Raw genomic sequence first — 20,695 nt, 5'->3', positions numbered from 1 at the left:
GCAACAATTACTGTAATGAAAATTATTGAAGCAGCAAGGTATCAGACAAGCTGTGTACATCTGGTTTGTTCATCTGCTTCTTTGGAGAGTGCTTCGTAGACAGAGACCAGCACTAGTGTTTTTTGTCATATTTTACCAAAAGGAAAGCAGAGTTCTGTTCTCCCTCCTAAGGTTCAATTTTAGTTTCTTGAAGGAAAAAAAAAACTCCTGAAGTGTAAACACATCCTTGTTTTTCTGCAAGCATAGGCTACGCATCTTCATGCTGTAATTGCAGCAGATGTAAGTAAGGTTAGATTGAGGAAATCCAGGTACTGCAAGAATAAGTCTTTAATCATTTAGTAGTTGAGAGCGTGGTAGGAAGTCCCATGCTGATAAAAGATGCCATCTTGTAAATGAGATGTAAATTGGAGGTCATGACTGTTTGTGATCATTAAAGATTATATGAAGAATAGTGGTGATTAACTCTAATGTCCTGCCAAATTCTGGTGTGAATAACTATTTTTTTTCAAATAGAGAAATTCCCCTTAGAACTGCAGTCAGATTATTCATCCCCCGTGTCCCACTGTTTCATAGTGTAAATTGCTAGCTTTCACTTCTTAAATTAATACAAGTTAATGGCTATCAAGTCATATGAAAGCCTTCTTTAAGCTTTCAGCTGGCTGAACAGGCAGTTTGGTGCTTCCTTGTGTGTTTGACTGAAAGAGTTTAATACCTTACAGTCTTTTCAGCCAAACTGCAATGCTGGACAACACAAATACTCTTAGTCTGCTTCTATGTCTTAGTTTCCACCACTGTTGAAGGAAGTTGGTGGTAACTGGACTTGGATCAGGACAGATTACAAAGTACTTGCATGGACCCCTGCATGCAGTTTAGCTGCAGGAGCAGGAATCAATGTCTGACACATGCTGATGAAAAATATGGCTTGGTGACATGGTGTACAAATTAGTATCCAAAATAGATATGTGTACTGTATGCGTATGTGTTTAGTATGTGCATTGTATCCCAAACAGTTATGTGATTATTCCGTAGGGAAACCTTCAGGGGTAATACCTGACCAAAAAAAAAAAAAACAGGAGGGGAAAAATAATAATAACATAAAAAAAGAGCATCATCTTCTAGTATATTTGGTTGTACAAGTATCAGACTTTTTTGTTTCACATCTTAGATTAGGGGAAAAGTGCTACCAGTTTAGTGTAGACACGAGTGGGTTTTTTTTTCTTTGTTTCAAAATAGGTTCTGATGAAAATCAAAGAGACTTACGTATTTCCTATTGATGTTCCTTTTGCTTTTCATCTCCTCATAATTTTCCCTTGTCCAAGACTGGTTAATGGTTCAAACTGAAATGTCATCCTGTCACTGTTAATGTCAGTATTTGAGCCAAGAGCCTATCTCTGACTAATTTTCTAATATTACCTCCAGACTAATTCTGAACTCTTAAATATGTGCTTGAAGATAGTCCCTTGATTAAATACTCTTCTAAAGATCAGATATTTATGAATTTCAAGGCTCAGATGTAATCCACATTCAATTTAATCAGATTTAAACTACATGGACTACAATAGCTAAGGGCAGACATAACCCTGTCTGTCCACAATGGGCTGAAGTGTTGCATATGTACTGTAGAAAACTGGAACAAAAAGTGATGATGTGCAACAAATGCACAAGGCTTTTATGATTTGTATATTCAAGATTAAGTATGACCTTTGGCCAAGATATCATCCATCTGTGATTTACAGTGTGTATGTTTTAATCCTGTTTCTATGATCTCTATATTCCTGTTATGAATAACCTGACTTTAATAATTCCAGGAAAAGCCAAGGCTTTTTGCTCATAACCTGTTCTAAGTATTCTTATTGCTAGAAAAATTACATCTTTTAGCTATTGTCAGCAAGATTGAAAGACCTGTCACTATTATCAGGTATCTTCCTTAACACTAACAGTATGGAATGCCTGATTCACTTAGAATCATAGTATCCAAGAATGGTTTGGGTTGGATTAGAAATGTGTTTTCTATGATAAATTATCTCTCTCGGCACTGGTGAGGCTGCACCTTGAATACTGTGTTCAGTTCTGGGCCCCTCGTTACAAGAGAGATAGTGAGGTGCTGGAGCAGGTCCAAAAAAGCTGGTGTAGAATCATAGAATAATTAGGGTTGGAAAGGACCTTAAGATCATCCAGTTCCAACCCCTCTGCCATGGGTAGGGACACCTTATGCTAAATCATATCACCCAAGGCCTTGTCCAACCTGGTCTTGAACGCTGCCAGGGATGGAGCATTCACAACCTCCCTGGGCAACCTATTCCAGTTCCTCACCACCCTAACAGGAAAGCATTTCCTCCTTCTATCCAATCTAAACTTCCCCTGTTCAAGTTTTAACCCTTACCTACAGCACAAGTCTTACAAGGAAAGGCTGAGGGAACTGGGGTTGTTTAGTCTGGAGAAGAGAAGGCTCAAGGGGGACCTTATCTCTCTACAACTATTTGAAAGGAGGGTGGAGAGAGAAGGTGGCTGGACTCTTCTCACAAGTAACAAGTGATAGGACAAGAGGAAATGGCCTCAGGATGCTCCAGGGGAGTTTTAGACTGCATATTTATTAGGAAAAATTTCTTCACTGAAAGTGTAGTCAGGCATTGGAACAGGCTGCCGAGGGTAGTGGTGGAATCACTGTCCCTGGAAGTGTTCAAAACCCATGTAGATGAGACTCTTAGTGACGTGGTGTAGTGGTGGTTTTAGCAGTCCGGGGTTAAAGGCTTGACTTGATGATCTTAAATGTCTTTTGCAACCTAGTTGATTCTGTGATTCTGTGACCTAAAAGCTCATCCGGTTCCAATCCCCTGCCATGGTCAGGCACTCCTTCCATTACAGCAGGTTGCTCCAAGCCCCATCTAAACTGACCTTGAACACTGCCAGGGATGGGGCAGCCACAGCTTCTCTGGGCACCCTGTGCCAGAGCCTCAGCACCCTCAGAGGGAAGAGCTTCTTCCTTATATCTAATAAAAATCTCCCCTTGTTTAAGTTTGAACCCATTACCCCTTGTCCAATCCCTACAGTACCTGAGAAGAGACTTCCCACCTTAATAAGACATACTCCTGAAAATCCATATTCTAAGTGGCTGTTTTCCAATTCTTGATTTGTTTCTTATGACTTCTTCATAATCCTGAGGTGTTCATCTTCCAGGGATGATGCTGGTCCTTGATTCAGCATCCTTGTAGTGGTCCTATAAATGCTTTTCAGAGGGAAAACTTTAATTCCTAAGTTTTCCATTGCAGTCTTCATATATTTAAGGACCAAATTTTTTTTCCAGCATATTTTAATGCTGAAATTATAATTTATGTTGAGTTCTACAGTAAGGATGTTCAGAACAGGCTTTCAAACTGAAGTCTCCTACTTCTTCGCCTTGCTCAGTGAAAGATATTGGGACTTTCCTCTCCAATTGTTCTAGAGCCATGATTATTTTCTTCACTGTGTAGCCCTAGAGTGCAGAGGAAGTTTCTACAGACAGCAAAGAAAAATTCATGAATAGAAACTTCATTCCCAACATTGGAGGAGGTGGCATTTTAAGAAGTAATCCCTGTAGACTTATCTAGAGAATAGTCCAACATTAATAAACCAAATAAAAAGGTGATCAAGTAGAAAAATAAGAACTTCAGTCAGAAATGTGCTGTTAAGGACTAAGACTGTCTGACAGGACTGACTCACAAAATACTTTGGGGATATTGTATTGCCACAGCTCCCCTTAAATCTGTTCCAGTAGTAGCTGCACGTGTGTATCTCCAATCCATGGAGTATCCAGTGGTTCGTTGTTCCACCTTTGCCAACATTTGCTTGTGACCTGAAACTTGGACAATCAAGTGAAGTTTTCTGTTTTGTTTTGGTTTTGGGGATGTTTTTGTTTGGTTTTGTTTCTGATTTCTGCGGAAAATATTAGCATTTTTATTTGTACTGGCTTATTTTAGTATTCCTACTCAAAGGTGGAAAGTCAATATTTATGGAGGACTAGTACGATGCATCCCTTCTGGGATGGAGAGCTGACATTAGCATGTGAACCCATTGTTGAAGACAGGAGTTTTGTCACTGCAGTGAAAAACTGTGGTCTGACCCAAGTTTATGCAGCAGGCAATAGCCCTGTTTTAGGCTGAAAATACTTTCTTTTGATTTAATGTGTAAATCAGACTCTCCACCTCTTGATTTACATATATGGGATACTAAGCAGGGTGTGTTGGTGTGCCTGATCTTTGTGGAGGGATATAAATATGCTACAAACCTATGGAAGGCAGGTGTTGGTAGATTTTCTTTTCTGGGTTATTTTTCATCAGCAGCTTTCTTAAGCTGTTTGTGACATAGAAAATTTGCATGGGTACACATAAAAGAGTATTCAAAGAAATCTCTTATCTCATGTAATATCTTTTCCAGCAAAACGTAACTTTCGGTATACGGACCGATTGCTTTGACTGATAACTTGATGCCCTTTACACTGCAATTCAAGAAATAGACCTTGGATCTCTCTGGGTGGAGGGCAAAAGGAAAAAGAAAAGCTTTGTCTTCTTTAGAGGAAAATATTATCTACTATTAAGCTTGGGAGATGTAATGCAGCATCTTTTGACTTAAAACATTAATACCTGACGGTTCATGGAAAGCTTCCAAAAAATGTGTGATGGTCTTGTGTGAACTTTTAATCCAGACCCATAATTTCATTATCATTCCAAATGATACCATTGCCCCCCTCTGTCTTAGAGCTGTCTTTTGCCTCACTTTTGGAGGCAAATGTACTGCCCTGAAGCAGTGTCGCCCCAGGTAGAAAACTGAGGGGTCAATTGCCCTGATTGTTACCAGACTGGATCAAATAGAAAATGCATAGTACTTCATTTATCCTTAATTAAAATAAGCCATATGTGTTCTCTGTTCCAGGTGAGACAACCTGATGAAAAAAAGCAGCAGGTAATCATTATGAAACAGGAAAACAAGGCACTGCTAGAGCTACAAAGAGAATAGCAGAAGTTCTTAGGGATAATACATTAGCATTAGGGAAAGAGGAAAGGGTGTTTGTTGTCTGTGATATCTTCAGGAGCCAATTAGTGAAATAGAACTTTCTGTTCTTCCTACTTTTCATATAGACATAAATGTTTAAGTATGTGTCAGGAACTGAAAATTCAAGTTCAAAGACAGAATTATGACCCAGGTAAATAGCAATCCAAAGCAAGAAATATCAACATAGTGACAATCAAAAAACCAGTTTAGAGCAATTCAGAGCCATTTTGTATTTCCTGATAAGCAAATGAGCAAGTGATGAAGAACAAGTTGGATAGAGGGTAATGATTAAGGAGTCAAAGTCTTGCTGGTGGCCAGTTACACGTGGCACCAGTACCAGCCTCAAGAGCTGACACTGTTCTGTCACTCATCATCAGTGCTCTAGACCACAGGACAGAAACCAGTTTCAGCAGGCTCATGGATAACATCAAATTGGGGAGAATACTTAATATACTGCAGGGCAGGGTTGCTCTTCAAAGGGATCTTGGCAAGCTTTAGGAATGGGCTGGCAGAAACCGCATGAAGTTTAACAAAAGTAAACGCAAAGCTCTGTATCTGGAGTCAGTCCCATACAATAATACAGAATGGGAGACAACTGGCTAGAAATCATCTCCTTTATAAGGTCCTGGGAATTCTGGTGGACAACAAACTGAATACAAGTCACATTGGGCTCTTGATGATGAAAGCTAACTCCATAGTGGTCTGTATATGCAAAAGCATAGCCGGTTGGTTGCAGGAAAATATTATTTTACTCTCTGATACTTGTGAGGCTGCATCTGGAGTCCTGCTTATGTTGGGTCTTCTCAGTATAAGAGACAAATTGACTAACTGGTGCAAGTCCAGCTGGCTGAAGGGCTTGAGTACACAACGTACAAGGAGTGGCTGAGGGATCCAGGTTTGATCAGTCTGAAAACAGATGGTAATGGGGAGGTTTTGTCACTGTCTTCAAACACTCAATAGCAAGGCAGACAGAAAGCAGAGCCAGGCTCTGAGGAAGACAGTGAAAGGATGGGAAGCAAGAGGCACAAATCACAGCAGCGAAAAAGGAAGGAAGAATCTCCCACAGAGTCTGTGCATCTCCAGCTGTGGAAATAATTCAGAATTTGAAGTGGAAAAGGCCCTGAGCAACTCCACCTAAAGTTGAAATGAGCTCTACTTGGAGCAAAGGCTGCCGTAGCTGACATCATAGTTTCCTACCAATCTAAATTAGTCTGTTATTCTACCTAATTCAGATACATATTGCTCAAATGGCATTCTCAAAGTTGTGAATTAAAGGCTTTATTGCTGCAAAGTGTTTTGGCATCAGTACTAAATCCAGGTGTGGAAGTACTGCTATAACCTAGAAACAGGCACTTGTGTGCTGTCAGTAATAAAATGCCCAGTTCTGTCCTGACATTTTAGAAACCTTGGTATTTGTATTTGAGCGAGTGAATGCAGGAAGAAATGATTCTCTAGATAGCGATAACTGAAGAGCAAAGCTATGAAGTACGTATTGAGTGGGAGAAATATTCTCTAAAATTCTTGCGTCTGATATTTCTTGTTTAATTCTGCTTCCTGGAAACCTCAGGAGATAGGGAAGGTGCAACTCAGAAAGCTCTGAACACATATACATACTATGAGGTAATGACAGTGTTTTTGGGCTAGTTATCAATAGCTGGTATTTTAGCATGGTCCAAAAGATGTACAGAATTGTAGGAAATATCATAGTCAATGCATACACAGACAGCAAACTGTGGGACATGAAAGTAGAAAACAGCAGAAGGAAGAAGTAGAGAAAGACAGAAGGAAAGCAAGAACCATACCATTTGGCAAGCATAAAGATCATTAAATCTAGTGGACTGTTACATAAAAAAGTGCTTTTATTGCTTCAAGTTACAGAATGCACTGAGTGCTTAGGTGGGAAATAAACTGCAGGAGTTTCACTTGTGATCTGTGTGGTGTAACTTTAGCCAGCGTGTCTGATATGGAGGTCACAGAAGTGAAATTGGAATTGCTATTCTGCAGATGTTCTTTGTTTGCTTCTTTTGTTGTTGATTTTTGGCTTTTGGGTTTGTTTTGTTTTTACAACAAAACCCCCATAAACACCCCAACCAGCAGCACTTTTCCAGTGATTCAATGTGCAATTGGTCTTAGTGAATAAAACATGTCTGTATCTGTCTTCATTAGGACTGTGTAACAAACACAGATGGCTCAACACATTCAAGGTCTGGCCTTCCCTGCAGTTATCTTTGGAGGAGGTCTTCTTATGAATTAGGCTGGTTTCTGAAGTAAGCCCCCATGCTGCTACATAGAGAAGGACTTGATCTCTGCTGCAACTTCCTGCCTCCTGCCTCATCTGTATCAATACTATGTCCTTTGATATTGACTTGACCCTGTCCAGCTTAGTCAAATCACTGTCACTTTACTGTAGTGCCTCCTGTTTCATCTATGTGCTTGTCTCTAAATGTACAATTGACATATAAACCAAATCCCAGCTTCCCGAATTTGCATTCAAAGTTGTAAATTGTATATATTCTCCCTACCTTTCCATCACCATCACATCTTCATGCTTCCTTTTTTCTCTGCCAATTACACCAGGATTTTCTCTTTCTTTGATGTCCAAGTGGGTGTTCTCAATCCCTCTAAAGCCTATCCACTTCTTAATATGAGCCTCAGAAATTAATTTCCATCAGCCTGTAGGGATCTTTAGTCACTATGGCATTTGTTAAAAGCCCTAATCATTCTTGATTCCAGTAAATGGCCAGGCCACATGGAGAATTTTCCCAAAGAGATTTATTTCATATAGTTACAAGAGAGATCTTTGGAAACTATTACTGACTTTGTTCTTCCTCATCCCCAGCAGTGGTTCAGCAACACACAACAGTAGGTTTTCTCCACGCCAGCTGTTTGGGGACTTACAAAAGTGGGTAAGCCAGGCTACTTGCATATGTTTCAGAGCTGATTCCTTCCTATTTAACCTCCCAGCTAGAAAATTAGTAAATACAGCTTCATCCTTTAAGTTGCCAAACACTTTGCATTTTGGATCAACAATTGCAAAGTCTTTGAGGATGGTAATGTTTGTTTCCTTGGCACCTCTTTTATATTCGCAACTATTTGTAGAACTTACATTGTCAATGCATTCTCCAACCCATGTGTGTGCCCAATTTATTCCAATGACAAAAATGAGGTTAATGGAAAAATATCTCAGAATGCTTTTAAGCAGGTTGTGTTCATATTGGACAAGCATTATGGTTCTTCTCTTGTTTGGTTACAGCTGAAAGGTAATATCGGAATTCTTCCTGCAAGAATATTTTTTGAGGATGCAGCTTTAAAGTTAGCTGCTAATAGTTAGTTGCTGATAGTTATTACAGATGCTATGTACTGTGCTAATCCTCATTTATTTCATTCAAGCTACGATGTTATTGCAATTGAACTATAAGTGGAAACCAGGACAGATATTTTTACCCTCATTTGTTTTTGAAATTCTGAGATTTTTCTTATTTTCCAAAGTGAAATTATTTAAGACCTTTTCCATTATAATTTTCTTCTCTTATGACTAAAAAGAAGAATACCTTCCTAGTAACCTCTTGCCTGCAGCACTTGCCTAGGATATCAGGAATCCAGTTTGTCAAATTTGTATCAGTGAATATAACAGTTTGGAGAATCTATTTCTTATTGGTGTAAAATTACTAAATTATTGGGAAAATAGCATATCATTCTCTGGCTTTCCTTTTTAATAGAAATCCCGGTGTACCAGGAGAAAGATAATCCAAAAAGGTTAAAGATGCAATAGTAAAATGTCAATTTTGATGACTAGAGTTTTCCGAAGGAAGAGTTGATAAAAAAGTATTTTCTACAAGGAACTCAACAAAGCAATACCAAAGTGCCCAAAAAGCACTTGTTGTTCCTAACTCAATGACATCTCAGTCCTGTGGGCAAGTTAATGCAAAGCATATATACATGAGTATCACTGCAATTATCTCAATAATTATTCAATTATAAAAGTAAAGAATTTTCCTATTTTTCTATTATGAATGAATATAAAGAATTGCGAACCAGCACTGAATTATTGCTGTGTGGCAACCACCTTGAAAATTCGCAGATATGAGTACAAAAGCATATGTCGTGTTGCTCTCTGCCACAGTGACGTGAAGACTGGAAAGCTGTTTGTACTGTTAACCAATAACCATCACCAGTCTGCGATATGTTGCACTGTTTATGAATGCTCAGTGTGTTTCTCAGCCTTCAGAAATGTAGGAGAGCATCTATTCCACAAAACCCAGCATAAAAACATGTTTTGAATCCTATCAAATACACTTTATGTAGGGGAAATATGTTGGCTGCCTCAAAGCCTCTATAATGCAGAAGACTCATTAAACAGTCTTAAAGACTTAAGTGAAATTTAAAAAGCTCACAGGCCTTGTGAGTGAGTTTTGCAATTAAAGAACCAATTATGAGCTCAGTACTGCTCCCATTGAAGTCATTGGCAATGCTGGCATTCCTGTTACTTAACATTTCTTTTTAACAGTAATTCAAACAATTAACTGCCTAGTTGCCTAGGGAGAATAAATATAATTAAAATGATGCAGCTTTTCATTATTGTTGTCTACACAATTTAATAATCTTAAGGAATTTATCTAACAAGGGAAAAATGGTTGACTTAGAAAATAGTTAAAGGAGACCATTATTTTTCTAATTGAAATTGCTATTATTAGGAACAAGGAAGAAAAAGAAAAAAACGAGAACTTCTGGCTATGATGTATTAATTCTCTAATGAGTTAAAAGAGAATGATGTGAAATTATATGAATATTTTAGATATTAATGGAAAATAGAGATAGCTTAGATAATAAGACATTGCCAATTAATTTTATACTGGATTGTCTATGGTCTGGGAAAATACATCGGAAGCAGGCGATGAAGCAAATGCTGTTTATATTACATATGTGGATTGGTAGTTCTTCACTCAAGAAAAATAGCCATACGTCACTGGTAGTTATTTAGTAATCAATTCTTTAAATCTCTTTAATTAATCAGTACATCAAGGTAAACTTAACAGATCATTTAACATATTTCAATATTTTGCATGATAATAGCAAGCAAACCCACAAGAATAGCACAATATCTAGAAGGGAAAATGACACAGAAGGCTACCTGGGAAGCCATACATCAAAGCTTTCTTAGGGCAAAAGAAGGTTATGAACTAGATCTCTAACTGAAAACAGAGCATTCTTTGTTTAATTAATAGCTATTGACTACCAATAGGAAAATAAACCAGGCAGTTTGATTTGTCCTATCAAATCCATACGTAAGAATAACCCATGTTCTTCTTCTTCTTTTGATTTTCAAATGAGTATGGTATACAAAAATGTAGTGGATAAGTTACTGATAGGGCATTCAAAGGGATATAATGTTGCTAGCTAAAGGCACTGCTTGGTGATTTGGAAGTGGCCTGTGGGTAAGCTCAAATGATGACTTATATATTTGGCTTCACCACATAACCAAAGAAATGTGTATCTGTTGTTGGAAGCAATATGGCCCCATGGTGAACCTAAACTTATAATGTTGTTCAGCAAATTAATAACTAAAAGTGCAACCTGAAAATAACTTGAGGTTATTTCAGATATAACTAAACATATTTAGTTTTTATATTGAGACTCTTTCTTTACATGTCATCTACCGATGATACATTACTTGTAATACTGCAATTAAAAATTGGTTTTAATTTTAAATTTTAAAAAATTTCCTTGGTATATCCTATAATTTTGTGCGTATTTTCATAGAATCTATGTAAAATGAATGGTAGAGGTAGTAAATGGGAAAAGGAAATAACTACTAACATTCTTCTGTGGCTGAGGGACAAAGAGAAGATCCTGAAAAGCTTATAGGGACCCAGTTGGTTTAATGGGTGACTAACACACAAGTACTTGTGGAGCTAAATTAAATGCCCACAGCCTGCTTGAATGCAGGCCTGCTCAATAAACCCTAATAACAATAGGAACTTACTTATGTCAATATTTTGATGTATCCTGACCTTTTCTCAAATTGGCTTATATTCCTGTGTGCATACATTTGCAGGAGAAATGACTAATTGCTGATGCTGGACTGGTGGAAATTTATTACTGGATACCCACCTATCTAGACTGATTCAAAATTAAAGTTAACCTAGCTTTCTTCTTGGCACTTGTCTTGAAACACAAAATGTAAGTATTTCCAGCTGGTTTTTAACTGATAATTCCTGTTTTAAATGCAAGGAGAATCAGATTGCTGCCTTACAGTCTTAGTGGAAATCAAGGATTTCAGTGAGCCTGTAAAATCTTCCCTGACACAAATTTCCTGCTTGGTAGTTTGAGCTGTTTTATCTATTGTTTATCTCTCTGGCCATGAGGTGTTTTCTAGTCTTGTGTCTGTTGAAGAAAATCAGCTTCCATCAAATATCTAAGAGCATTTATTAGATTTACAATCTTGAATGACTACCACTTTGGAAAATTATGCAGTATCTTAGTGCAATTGGTACTAACTACTAATCAGAGAGCCCTTTTAATTAGCTCTAAGTATTGCTTTTCAGAGCGTATTACTCCTGTAACCAAGGTCATTTAAACTATAATTTCTTGAGCAGCATAAATCAGGAGCATACATTCACAAAGAAAAACAAGCTGAATCTATAATCAAAAGTAACATTCAGCGGCTACTGTTGGATTCTTATCTATTAATTAAGGAAGGTTTTCTGTTAAATTATAACACAAGTCAGTTTTTCTAGATGGTTCATTAAAGGCCAGATTTTATTACATATTACATGCTTTATGCTTTTCACACAAACTTATTATATCGCTCAGAGAAGGTGATCTTTTAAAGCACATTAGACTAATGTTCCTGAAACTCCATCTAATGTAAGTTTTATTGAATTGCTGTAACTAAAAAGGTCACCTAATGATTTGTTCAGATAATGGATTTAGTGAAAGGAAAACAAAATGAATGGGTTATTATAGTAACTCTGACCTTGAAATACATTTATAGTTACTGAGATTTATGAATTTAGCTACAAATGAAGAAAATAAGAAATATTTGTAATACAACTGCCAGTTTTTAACAGCGGGTGTAATGCAAAGCAGATGAAAAAGATATTTGTTCCAGTCTTGTGACGTGTGTTACATACATTAATAGCTAATGCCCTGGAGCAGCTCAGCAACATATTTTTCTTAAGGTCACTATAGAAACTTGCCAAAAATTCACATCTCTTAAAGTAGCTTCTTGTTCAGACAATTGCTCCTATCTTTTCTTTGCTTGCTTTTGCTCTCTCCCACTTCTCTTTCTCTGCAAAAAATGAGGACAGTTGTGCATCTTCACCAAGCACATGAACTGTGTAGAGACACTACCCTATCTGAAGATTTTAAGGTATTCAAATGCTGCAGCAATGAGGCAGAATACAAAAAAAAGTAACTTACTCTGCTTTAGTGTGAAGTCTGTGGGTTACTTAATTCCCTCATTGTCCATTCTTCCAAGATCTAGATAACACATCTCAGTGCAGTCTTGTGTATCTAGATAAAAACTTTTTAGCAGCAGAAGCTTTGTCCCATCTGTGATAGAAAATGAAACATAGCACATTGCTAATCTCAAAAGTGGCCCCTGGGCTCTATTAATGAATACTGTGAATAATCAATGAGTAAGCATGTTAATATTACCAGAATAAAGGGTACAGGTTTTACAGAGTCAATCGGGTTATTTTCATAGTATCATAGAATGGTTTGGGTTGGAAAGGACCCTAAGATCATCCAGTTTCAACCCCCCTGCCATGGGCAGGGACACCTGCCATTAGATTAGGTCACTCAAGGCTTGCCTTGCCTTGAACACTGCAGGGATGGAGCATTCACAACAATCCTTGGGCAACCTATTCCAGTGCCTCACCACCCTCACAGTAAAGAATTTCTTCCTTATATCCAACCTAAACTTCCCCTGTTTAAGTTTTAACCCATTACCCCTTGTCCTGTCACTACAGTCCCTAATGAAGAGTCTCTCCCCAGCATTACTACAGGCCCCTTTCAGATACTGGAAGGCTGCTATGAGGTCTCCACACAGCCTTCTCTTCTCCAGGCTGAACAGCCCCAACTTCCTCAGCCTGTCTCCATACAGGAGCTGCTCCAGTCCCCTGATCATCCTCGTGGCCTCCTCTGGACTTGTTCCAACAGTTCCATGTCCTTTTTATGTTGAGGACACCAGAACTGCACACAGTGCTCCAGGTGAGGTCTCACAAGAGCAGAGTAGAGGGGCAGGATCACCTCCTTCGACCTGCTGGTCACGCTCCTTTTGATGCAGCCCAGGATACGGTTGGCTTTCTGGGCTGCAAGCACACACTGAAGCCGGCTCATGTTCATTTTCTCATCAACCAACACCCCCAAGTCCTTCTCTGCAGGGCTGCTTTGAATCTCTTCTCTGCCCAACCTGTAGCTGTGCCTGGGATTGCCCTCATGAAGTCTGGTATCAGCAGATTTCATTTTCTGAAGAGTTGAATTATAAAGTAGAAATTTTAAACAACCCAGGGGAAAAAAGCCCCAACAGAACAACCAGTAAAAACTTTAAGTATTAAAAAGGAAAATAACCAACATACATAATCCCATTTTTACTGTGGTTTTGAAACTGGGGACAGCAAAGTTACTTACAGTCTTCACACTAAACTTTTGTTTGATTGGTAATGCAATGTACTCAAGATCTGTAAAGGAAACAATGCACAGAAGATGATGTTGCACAAGGCAGAATTGATATTTAGTTGTACTCATTTAGAAGTCACTGCCATAGGGCACTAAAAATGGCATTAAGTAGTGAATTCTCTACATCTCACTGTTTTTGAATCAAAAATGGGTGCCTTTCTGGTATAATGATTGAATTAAATATAATGAATGGGGCTACATACAAATTTACTAGGTGAAAATGTGGCATTTATATGTCATGGTTTAATGGTCCCTTGCAGCCTTGAAATTTATGAGTCCTTTAGGACAGTCATTTATTGTTTAAATATTCCCTTGAAAGACAAAGTGTGAAAAAGCTACATTATTACGCCTGTGCATTACTAATGCAGGGGCTATTTTCTGAGCAAGAACAGCAAATCAGTGATGTTGAACATACTTAATAGCTCAAAGATACAAAAGTTTATCCTTGAAATAGAAAATACCTTTTTTGTCTAAATTTTTTGTTAATCAAGAAGTAATAACTAAAGATCAAGAGATAACGGGGGGGGCTTACCAATTACAGCAGCTAGAGAGAAATCAACAGTTGACTGTAGTTATGGAGCTGCCCAAAGACTTCAAACTGCAACACTAAAGATTGGCAAAATCTGCCTGGATTTCTCCCCGGTTTTTCAGCTTCTAACAGCTGTTTGGCAGATGGGTACTTTTAGTATAAGTTCACAGTACACCTGTGCTTTGCCTGCTGAAAGCACTTGCTATCTTGACTAAGGTCCTGTAATGGGGAGAACCACCACGTGGAGCTTGCTGCACGATCAGGCCCTAGAGATCACTAAGGGCAAAGGCATTTCTTTAACACACTGACTGCATTTGTTCTTCAGATCCCTGCAGCCTGAGAGCTCCTTCTGAACATTTCCCACCAAGAAAACAGGATTCAGCAGTAGGGCTTCTTCCTATCTGTGCTTGGATATATGTGATTTCCTATTGGCAGTAAGCTTGGCCAGCACTGCGGTGCTGCTCATTATACTGCAAACAGTTGAGGCAAGGAAGCAGTGAGCAACATGTGGGCTAATGTGCTTTACTTCTCAATAGAGAAAATTAGCTCATGGTCTTCTCCACGTGCTTGTGGCCAAACTGCTCTAGTACCTGAGACAGCCTGTTTAAAGCAAGCTCACATCTTCCTATGCTACACTGGATCTGCAGTTGAAACATGCCCCAGTCCTCCTGTTTCAACCATTTCCTCCCCTGCTCTTTCTTAGAGGACTGAAAAGTATTCAGGGTGAGAATTTTTCTCTCATCTTCTGGCAGTAAGCTGGTTACGCACAGGCATTTCAGCAAAAACCTCCAGCTACCTTGATGATAATGAAGAGGAGGATGACTAGGCCAATAACAAGAAATAATCCTCTTATAGACAAAAAAGATGGGTATGTGTATTTCATGGTGTGGGAAAAATACCAAAAGGGACCAATTATTTTCTATTTCTTACAGTAAAATGCTCCAGAAATGCATGAGTGCTTACAGAGTGAGGTGAACTTGCAATCCTCAAGGTCCTGCTGTGAGTTACCCAGCCCTGGAAACAAGGACATATTAAAGGAGCACAGGCAAGCCTATGTGAAACAACAAAAAATATCAATTAGACATATATCCCAAAATATCAGCCAAAAAACCACAACCAAACAAATAAATATCCAAAGCAATCAAAGCATCAAACACATCTGTGTAAAAGTTTATACAGCCGTAAGAAGCAACCTCCAGAAATCCCTAGGTTGGAGAATTAACCTCACTTGGAATAAAACCCACTACATGGGTACAGACTTTACTCCCAAGGAAGCATTTTCTTTATAAGGTATTTGTGTCTTTTCCTTGGATGCTTGCAAAAGAGGAAGGAAGAAAGTGTAAACAACACTTCCATTGGCAAGATAACATTGCTGCTTCAAGGAGCAGAACCAGATTTAGTGCATGAAAGGACTAAAAGTCTAATGAAAAGTAAAAGGGTGAAAATCCAATGTGAAGCTCCATTTCAAGTCCTTTAAAAATGTTTTTGAGAATGAGAGTTACTTTTGCTGGAGAGGCTGCCACAAAAACCATAAAAGTGCCTGCTGTTGGATCAGCATTGATTATTGAATTGAGGGTAACAACACTAGGGTGTTTTATTTGTAGTGGTGGGAGGAAATAAATAAATGTAAAACAGTCATAAGCTTTTGGCAGTCCACATCTATTTCTGCCTGCTGCTTTGCAGGCGATGCAGCTGCTCTTTTAGACTGGGAAACATAGAAAGATTAAAAATAAAAGTGGGAACAGATTTGCCTGAGCCCAAGGTGAGAAACGCCTGTTTAAGGTAGTTGAGGTAGTCGAGCTCTGAAAGTGCCTGTTTCTCTCCAGTGTGAATAGTGGAGAATCAGGGGATTCACCCAAATGGAGGTGCCTTTTCTAAGGACATCAAAACCAAAGTGAGATAAATCATGCTTTACGTACTTTGCAGAAGTGGCTTTTACATCTGCTTCATGTCAACTGGGGTCTGCTGCCATTCCATTATAAGCCCTGCTGGCAGAGAATCAATGTCTTCTCACTCACTTCAATGGATAAGGGGAAGGGAATCTCTGCTTGGAGGTACAAGCCTACAAATATTTGCATACCTATACATAACCAAAGCTATACCTATACATAACCAAAGCTGTGAAGGAGATTTGGTCAGATATTACATGACTAAAGAAAATATTAATTTCTGTGATTTTAGACTTGTGTTGTATCTTGCTAAATTGCTGTTCCTTAATAGTAGGTCTCAACATGTTTTGCTTTCTTCCTTTTCTCTGTTGTTTACATAAGCTGTTCCCTATGAGCTTGTATGTGCTAAGTTGAAGTAATTTCTTGCATCAAATTACACGTTATCATACCTGCTGTGGGCAGCTGATTTTCACTCTGCATTTCCTCATTCTTGCTGTAGACTTTGAAGGTCATCAATTTAAAATAGGCTACTCCTGTATTAGTAAATGCAAAGAGCATACTTCATAATTTTTTTTACGCCTTTCTGACAGGGATGTTTCTAGGCCAATATTTTGATTTGAAGAACAAAGCCTGCTGTTGATTAAATGAATCGCATCAAAACTTGTGATATGATACATAACATCGAAACAGCCACTGTCTATGCCACATCATTCATTTGATGCAATTCCTGGGTTTGATCGGAGGCATCCCCACACCATAAAACTTTTACTGTTAAATGGAGACTTTATGTTTCTTGAATGCCACTTGGGTTATTGCAAGTATCATTGGGTTTATTGGGTTATTATATGGATCTTAGGCATCTAAGAAATGGTTTTTCCCTTATTCAGGTGCAGTTTTGTCAACACAGTCATCCTGAAAGTATATGTTACCTTCCTGGATGTGACAAAAATGTTGGAAGCCTGTCCCTATGGCTATACTTGCCTCTCCTGAGGGCTGCTGTGTGGTGGCACAGCAGCTTAGTGGCGAGGAACTGAGGTCATGCATGAGCAACCCAATTTAATCTGCAGGCAATTTGACCTGTAACTGGAAACTGACTGGGCTTTTAGCAAAACTCATGGCTACACACCTTTTCTCCCCCTTTGAAATCTGAGGATTTGTTAAACAGTTTATCATTATTTCTAATTAGCTAGTAATGGGCTGTTAATTATTTATGTATATTAGAAATGCTATGGAGAAGCCCTCCTTTTACTTGTTATGCATTGATACATTTGCATTTAATTTTACATCTGTGTGCTTCTATAGCACTGAAAGCCTACAATAGGCTTACACCAGGATCATTGACTGTCTGATTAGTAATAATTACATACTCTTTTCACTAGAGATGATTATTCAGCTTTAATTTTAACACCAAATAGCTGTTATATAGTGGAATAGCCATGCCCCTTGCTGACAAATGGACCAGGACTTCCTCGCTTTTCCAGCATGGTTTTATGAGCACATCTATTGCTCTCTCTTTATGAAAAAGCCTACAATTCATTTTCATTGGGACACTTAATACTCCCTTACGAATACATGGTAGAACATGGAAGGAAAGTGAGATCTGTGTCTTCTGAAGTAGAATCAATCTTGTCTTATTAACGATAGAAAGTTTAAGGGTCTTGTCTAAGCCAATCATGGTGAGACAGGCTTGTACAGATAGTCCTTCATTTATCTTATTTTAGAATTGAATCTGGAAGTTTCATTCTATCTCCATTGCTTATAGAAAGACATTAGAAGGTGGTTTAGATTAAAAGCCTAAATTTTATGTGGCTAGGGGCAGGTGAAATGAATCCCAGTCCTTTGAGCTGATCTCTGGATTACATAGTTTAAGAAGTGAATGACTGCTTGGAGCTTTCCTACCATCATCAAAATGTCTTCAGAGATTCAGAATAGCCAGGTAAACAGATAATGCACTCTTCTGCCTGCGCAGCAGGCTGGATGAGTGATCTGAAAACATCAATGAAATAATTTTGCCTCTACAAAAGTAACTGTACTTTCTTAACCTTGTTTGTTCTGTGAACTGAACGAGGCTCATTTAGTGTGATTTAGGACCTTCATAATATGCATGCACATGGAGACTGATTCAAGGTTCTATCAGCAAACTGAAATATAGCATATTTCTGGCTGTAAAATTCCCTATTTCTGTATTTAAATACTTCTTATGTGTGGCTAAGAAACTTCAGATGTAGTGCTGTTGATAAAACAGTAGACCATTCAAAGCAGAACTAGTATTGGTGCATAACTCTGCACGCTACTTGGAGCTGGAGTTGTACTCCTGCCTTTTTAATGGACTCTCTTGCACAGAGAGAGTCGAATATCCTTCTTCGTGATATATTAACCTTGAATGTGATCACTCCATCCAACTGGCTGTTTCCTCATCACTGAAATGGGCCAAATGCAACTTCCTCTATTTAAACTTTATAACACATTTTTGATGTGGCTATTTTAGCTGTGAACCTTGCGTATCATCAATATATAACTCAGTCCTAGATCTTACTTAGCTTGAACAGAGACTATTTTAGTAATTGCAAATTTACAGGAAGAATATGTTTTTCACTAGTGGTGAAACATCAGCATTTGCAGAAGAAGGCAAAGGAGTGATAAGTTTGACTTGAACATCCCAATAATGCTTATGGTATATTGGGAAAATATGTCTGCATGAATAGACAGGATGACAATTCCTACTAACAGCTAAACGTGAGACACAATCCAGAAGCTGAAAGAGAAGACAAAGTGGTGGCACTACACATTTGTTTCATCTGAGTTACATTTAATAACAGTAATAATCAAGAAGTACTTCAGAACCACCTTTACTGAGTACTCAGCAAAACAGAGACTCTTCATGATTTGACATGAATGCTCCATTACTGGCAGTGCTCAAGGCAAGGTTGGAGGAGCATGGTGACATGGTGTGACATGGTCTAGTGTGAGATGTCTCTTCAAATGGCAGGGGGTTGGAACTGGATGATCTTCAAGTCCTTTCCAACCCAAACTATTCTATGATTCTATGACAGCAGGAGCTAATACTGCTAATTCTGCTAATACTTTTTTATTATTAATTATATTCATAATAGGTCAAAACAGAGACAGAAAACACTCTTTGGACATTTAGGCCAATTTTTGGGGAACAAGACTGTTCAATAAAACTTTATGTGGCTATTTTCTGCTCTGCTTTTGAGAACTCCATATGTCTGGTCAGCTTCCTCTTGGGAACTCCATGTGTCTGGTCAGCTTCCTTTTGGGAAGTATCCCACTGTCCATCGATAAACCAGCTGTCCCTCAATGTTTTTTACTTTCCTTAATCTTTGTCTAAGTTCTCTCCTTCTGCCCTTCATGCCCCCATTCATAGCTGTTCTATTTTATTCGATGGTTCTTCCCTCTGTTTGATTCTACTCCTGCTCCATCAGTTTCAGTGCGTGGCTAGCCACGCTGAAAATAAGCAGTAGTTTTCTTTGGAAATAACTATGTAGTGGGGGTAAAAATGGAAAGAACTGCTTGGTGTGAGCCTCCTACTAGAAATGCAATCTAATTCATTAAAGTTCTGAATCACAGCAGCATAAACTGATGTTGGGATAAAATCCCATAGTACTTACCAGTGTTTGTGGATGACTAATGCTGTTAGGAATATTTCCTGTCATTATCTGCTTGTGAAGGAGACTGAGGGGGATTTCTTCTGATAAAATATTAAGCCTCTCTACACAGAGTACAGGCCCGATGCGGTGAGTGGTATTAAAGGAAAACAGAGCTGAGATTACATTGTGTGAGGTGCCATTTTTTACTGGTGTCACTATTTAAAGTGTCATAATCATTTCATGTTACTTAACCCGCCCATACATAGAAAATTTCATCTTCTCATGTAACAGCCTTTGTACCATTGCATTTACAAATAATTGTCATTTTAGTCTAATAGCATTTAGAATCTTCACTGGCCTCATTAATTTTGTTTCAGTTAATTTAAATATTTCACTGCAGCCTAAAGCCATGTTGAATTTAGCTGTGATTTCTTATCTGTCACATCAATTTTGGTTAAGTTGATCAGTTTTTGAATAGAAGAACTCTATAGAAAACAAAGAAACAGCTTGATTCTCTCTGGGATATCTGTGCACGACTAATAAACTAATGCTAACCAGCTTTTTGGAATCTTATTTTTATTATTATTATAATTAATTTTCCAATAAAAATAATTAGCAGTCTATCAACAGCTTTGTGGAGAATTGAATGATGCCTAAAGAGATGAGAATAAGAGATTAGACCCAGTAGAACTGCATATATCCTATGGGCCTGGAAAGTCTCACTGTTACGATAACTAGCCAGAGGGATATTCCATACCATACGATGTTAAGCTCAGCATATCAACTAGGGGGAAAACTGGCCAGGGCTCCTGCTTGGGAACTGGCTGGGCATTGGCCAGTGGGTGGTGAGCAACTGCACTGCACATCACTTGTGCTGTATGTTCTAATTCTACCATCATAATAATCATCACAATTCTATTACTATTCTCTTGCTGTTATTGTTGTTGATGATGATG

General features: G+C 38.4%; 1 protein-coding gene across 1 annotated transcript in view; it reads left to right on the top strand.

Annotated features, from left to right (window-relative positions):
- TENM4 (teneurin transmembrane protein 4) overlaps positions 1 to 20,695 on the top strand; it is a 1,625,418-nt gene that overhangs the window by 196,522 nt on the left and 1,408,201 nt on the right. The window lies entirely within an intron of this gene.

Source organism: Pezoporus occidentalis, unplaced genomic scaffold (assembly GCF_034315485.1).
Source record: "Pezoporus occidentalis ecotype Australia unplaced genomic scaffold, CSIRO_AGI_Poc_V1 ctg6, whole genome shotgun sequence".
NCBI classification, from domain to species: Eukaryota; Metazoa; Chordata; class Aves; order Psittaciformes; family Psittacidae; genus Pezoporus; species Pezoporus occidentalis.
The sequence above is the reverse complement of the archived record's forward strand: the minus strand, read 5'-3'. Positions and strand labels throughout refer to the sequence as shown.